Here is a 6,000-nt window from a genome sequence, read left to right as displayed (position 1 = left end):
TGACCAATACCAAAATCTACACAAGAAGTGCAGAGTGTAGTATGAGTACAACCGAGCCAATGTACTCTATAAGTGTCGAATCTAACCTCGACGAGGTAGTGACGAGTCTATGACAGGATACCCACATAATTAAACCTGTACAGACAAAAAAAATACGTACGACATAACAACAATAAAGATTTAACATATACGATTGGGAGGGGGCATAAAAAGGGGTACAAGATACGGTAACTACAACAGGAAATGACAACATGAAATAGTCAATAAACCTTCAACCAATGAAAACAGAGAAATCATAATAAATAAAGATTGCACGACATCACCCATCGTGTTTTTATTCTCAACCTCACCATGAAACAATAACAATGGCACGACATCACCCTTCGTGCTTTCACTCTCTCAACCTATCCATAAAATGATAAATACGGCACTGCATCACACTTCGTACTTTTACTCTCAATTTCATCATGAAATGATAAATATGGCACGACATCACCCTTCGTGCTTTAACTCTCTTTCTTACTATGTATAAATCAAAATATGAAACAATAACTGGCACGCCATCACCCTTTGTGCTTTAACACTCTCTCTTACCATGTAGCAAAACATACATAACATTTGGGAGGAAGAATAAGCAAGAATAACCTTACGTTAACAACGGTTCCACAATACGGAACCTCAACTTCCAATAATGCTCAATTATCACAAATAGTTCATAAATGCGGAAAGACGATCAATTAAGTAATAAACTAGTCTAAGCATGGATATCATAATCAAAGAAGGAAACAAATTACAATAAACAAGTTTCACCCGCATGCTTTAACCCAATAACAATGCATAAGTACTCGTCACCTCACATATACATTGTACCCGACATTTTAAACATGTAGCAAATAGGCAAACAGGTCCTAATCCATCAAGTCAAGGTTAACCACGACACTTACCTCACTCCACAGTCAATTCAGAGCTATACCGGGGCCTTTCCTCTAGAATCCTCCTCCAAACCACTCGTATCCAACAACAATCGACTTGATAACGTCAAATAATGCTAAGGGAATGAATTACAATATATAAAGATAGGATTTTTACACTTTTCACACAAGGTCAAAAAAAACCAAACCCCAGGTCCGCTTGGTCAAAACCGAGGTTCGGACCAAAATTCATTTACCCATTCACCCCCGAGCCCGATTATGTAATTAGCCTTGAAATCTGACCTCGAATTGAGGTCTAAATCCCGAATTTGCAACCCCCCCCCCCCCCCCCAATTATTCCTAAATCCCAAGTTTTCTACCATGAAAGAATAATGATTTGGGCTAGCAATTAATGGGTGATGTTAGAAATGGAAGAAAATAAGTTAAAGTGTACAAACCTATGAATTGTTGTTGAGTTTTCCCGTCAAAATCGTCTCTAAGCCGAGCTTTAGTGGAGAGTTTATGAAAAATGGAAGAAATTCCGTTTTGGGACTATTTTAAATCACTTGCGTCAGGTGTTCATCGCATTCGCGTGAAACCTGACGCGTTCATGAAGAGCATGGCCTAACTGGCTTATGCGATCACGAGTAACTCCACGCATTCGTAAAGGTCTAGCCCGCCTCACCTCCGCGTTCGTGAGACTAGGCTCGTGTTCCCGTAGAGTTACCTCAACTCCCCTACCAAACCTATCTAACGCTACGCATTCGCGTGTGACTGGTCGCGTCCACAAAGAGCAACCCCCCCTCCCCCCAATGCCTTGTGTTAGCGACTAAGGTCTCACGTTCGCGTAGAACAAAATCCTCCCCAGTGCCAGATCCTCTTCGTGATCGCGAAGCACAACGCACTAGATGACAGCTGAAGCTCAAAAACTAGATTTTTCGAAGATCAAAAGGTCTGTAGGCTATCTGTAACTCACCCGAGCCCTCGGGGCTCCAAACCATATATGCACACAAATCCAAAAACCTCATACGAACTTGCTCGCACAATCAAATTGCCAAAGTAACACCTAGAACTACGAATAAGATACCAAATCAAATGAAATTTTTAATGAAACTTAAGAATTTCTATTCTAACAACCGGGCGTCTGAATCACATAAAATCACTTCCGTTCTGCACTAAATTTTGTAGACAAGTCGTAAATATCGAAATGGACCTATACCAAGTTCCAAAACTAAAATCCGGACTCGGTATCAATAATATCAAACATCAGTCCAATTTATAAATTCTTTAAACCTTTAAACTACAAATTTTCAACAAATTGCAATAACTAAAGATAGGGACCTCCGAATTCGATTCCAGGCATACACCTAAGTCCCAAATCACGATACGGACTCATTGGGACCGTCAAATCACGGATCCAGGGTCTGTTTTCTCAAAACGTTGATCGAAGTCAACTCAAATGGATTTTTAAGGCACGAATTCACTTTTTAATCAATTTTTAACATAAAAGCCTCCCGAAAAAAGACATGGACTACACACGCAAATCGAGGAAGGCTAAAATAATATACTTGAGGTTTCGAAACACAAAATTAAGGTTTAAAACTCTAGTGACCTATCGGGTCATCACACCGCACCTGCGGCCCAAAATGCGCAGTTGCGATTGCACCAGATCTTCAGCTGGGCAGATTTCCTATCAAGTCTCAAATGGTTCCGGATTCAATCTGAAACACATCCGGGGGCCCCGATACCCCGTCCAAGCATACCATCAAGTTCAAAAACACATAACGAACCTACTCGATGTCTAAAATCACATCAAACAATATCGATTCTATGAATCACAACCCAATTCAAACCTATTGAAACCATGAACATCCAACTTGCAAAACTAACACTGATTCATACCAAACCAACTCCGGTTGACCTCAAATTTTGCACACGAGTCATAAATGACACAACATACCTATTTAAACTCCCGAAATTAGAATCCAACCCTAATATCAATAAAGATAACTCTCGGTCAAACTTCTCAATCTTCCAAACCTTCAACTTTCTAACTTTCGCCAATTCAAGCCAAAATGACCTATGGACCTCCAAATCATCATCCAAACACGCTCCTAAGTCTGAAATCACCATACAAAGATATCAAAACCGTCAAAACTCCATTCTGAAGTCGTCTACATGAAAGTTAAACTCCAGTCAACTCTTTAATTTAAGCTTCCAACTTTGAGACTAAGTGTTCCATTTCACTTCGAACCTCACTCGAAATCAAACCAACCACTCGGGTAAGCTACATAACCATAATATAACATAGTGGAGGCAATATATAGGGAGAAAAGAGCTAAAATACTTAAAATAACCAACTGGGTCATTACAAAATTGAAGTCATAGCCACATTGAGTTAAAATAAAGCAATTGAAATTGTAGCCTATTTGAGTTTTTTAACCCCTTTTATAATTAAATTAATTAGACTTAATTAATCCCAATAAAATTGTAATGACCGAGTAGGTCATTTTGTGTGTTGTAGCCTTGTTCCTTTATTTATTATCTCTTTTATGTGTATTTATGGTTACGCGACTTGTCAGGGTAATTTATTTGGATTCAGGTGTGTCTTGGATTGAATTGGGACACTTAGTCCCAAGGTTGGAATCTTAAGTTGAAAAGAATTGACAGGAGTTAGACTTGTGTGTAGATGACTCCGGAATGGAGTTTTGATGGTTCCAATAGCTTCTTATGGTAATTTTGGACTTAGCCACATTTTTGGATGTTGATTTGAAGGTCCGTAGGTTAATTTGATACTTTTTGACAGAAGTTGGAAAGTTGAAGGTTTGGAAGGGTGATAGGTTTGACCGAGGGTTGACTTTATTAATATCGGGCTCAAATTGTGAATCAGGGAGTTAGTATAGGTCTGTTGTGTCATTTGGGACTTGCATACAAAACTTGTGGTCATTCGGAGTTGTTTAGTTTTGTTTGACGCAAGTTTTGAATTCAAAAATGTTCATTGGTTCATTAGGCTTGAATTGGGGTGTGATTCATAGTTTTGACGTTGTTTGGTGTCATTTAAGGCCTCGAGTAGGTTCGTATTGTATTTTGGAACTTGACGGGGCCCTGAGTGTGTATCGGGTTAAGTTCGGACCAATTAGAGACTTGGAGGATTGATAAAGCCTGCTGAAGTCTGGTGCTTTTGCACCTACGGTAGTTGGGCCGTAGGTGCAGCGCCGCAGAAGCGGCTAGTTTGCCGTAGATGGGAGTTTGGGCTAGGTGAGTTGGTTCCGCAGGTGCGGACAATCACGCGCAGGTGCGTAACCGCAGAAGCGGAAATTAGTCTCCAGAAGCAGAATTTTGGCTGTTAGTGAGGGACCGCAGGTGCAGTGGTTGGTCCGCAGAAGCAAAAGCACAGGTGCCCCTCTAAGTCCTCAAAAGCAAAAGAGCAGATGCGCCTCTGGGTCCGTAAAAATGGTATTGCTGAGTATTGAGTGAAACCGCATCTGCGATGATTTTTCCGCAGATGCGGAATACCTGGGCCGATTAAAGATTGGATGAGGGTTTTATTTCATTTATCACATCTTGATTTAGAGAGCTCGATTTTGGGTGATTTTGGAGGGGATTTTCACTATTTGGACTGGGGTAAGTATTTTTACTCGAATTTGTCCATTATTAATGATTTCATCTTTATTTTTATCATTTAATTAGTGATTTGAATTGGAGAAATTAAAGATTTTGGTAAAAACTTTCCTAAAGTATAAAATGAGGATTTGAAGGCCATCTTGAGGTCAAAATTGGATGATTTTGGTATGGTTGGACTTGTATCAAAATGAATATTCGGAATTTGTGAGTCTGATTGGGTTCCGAGGTGCGAGCTCGGGGTTGACTTTTTTATTTTCATTAGAGATTGAATCTTTATTATATATAATTGCGTCCTATGGCTTTTATTTATGGTATTAAGTTATTTTGGCTAGATTCGAGCCGTCCGGAGTTGTATTTGTGTGGGAAGAGCTTATTAGTGGATTGATTTAGCTTGTTTGAGTTAAGTGTCTTGCCTAACCTTATGTGTAGAAACTACCCCTTTAGAATTTGGATTGATTGTACTATTTGAACTACGTAGAAGACATGTACATGAGGTGGCGAGTTTGTACACGGGCTTATATGTAAGAATTTGACCGTTTTAGACTCTTGGGTTAATCATAAGCATTTAATTGAAGTTGTTATCATTTGTTCTATCTTTTGTTGTCAAGTTATTCTCACATGCTTTAATTGAAGTTGTTATTATATGTTCTAGTTTTCATTGTCAAGTTTTTTCTTATATGCATTTATTAGTAGTTGTTGTTACATGCTATCATTTCCATTGTTAAGTTATTCTTATGCATTTAGTCGTAGTTACCATTTTATGCGATTTCTTTTATTGTTAAGCTTATGCTATGCATTAGAATTGGAAGATGTTGTTTCATGAAAATACTTTCATTGTTGAGTATTAAAGTTGTAGTTGTTGAAAGCTATTAACACAGTTGTGGTTAAAATTGTTGGTTATTGGAATACCATTCCTTGTTGAATTATTTCACGTTTATTTGTTGTTATTGAGATTATTGTGCATATTGTGGTTCAGCCATGTGTTATGTATTGTGGTAACATTGTTATTATTGATTTTGGTAATGTTGTGGCATATGGGCACGTGTGGTGCGAGTTGATTATTATGTTGTGATATTGATACGTGTGTAGTGGTATAAGGGTGGGTATTGAAACGCATGCGGTGAGATAAGGTAGAATTTATACGCGTGTTGCTAGTAAGAAAATTACTTGAAGCTACGCGGTGAGATAAGGGGGCTGAAATGTGTGTAGCTATTTCAGGAAAAAGGTTTTTAGAATAAATGCAAGGCTCTGGCGGTGATATAAGGAAGATTGTGATTGTAAATTGTAAATTGTGAAATACGAATATGAGGTGTGGTACCTCGGTTGTGATTTTTGTTGTACATTCTATGTTGAAAAGGCTTGATGATTTGAACGGTTATTATTATTCCTTCATTCGTCTTACTTGTATTTCAACTGTATTTGATCACTTGTTACTCTTATCATATATTCTTTCTTTGTTGTCCTT

Source organism: Nicotiana tomentosiformis, chromosome 6 (assembly GCF_000390325.3).
Source record: "Nicotiana tomentosiformis chromosome 6, ASM39032v3, whole genome shotgun sequence".
Classification (NCBI taxonomy): Eukaryota; Viridiplantae; Streptophyta; class Magnoliopsida; order Solanales; family Solanaceae; genus Nicotiana; species Nicotiana tomentosiformis.
Note: the sequence above shows the minus strand (reverse complement) of the source record.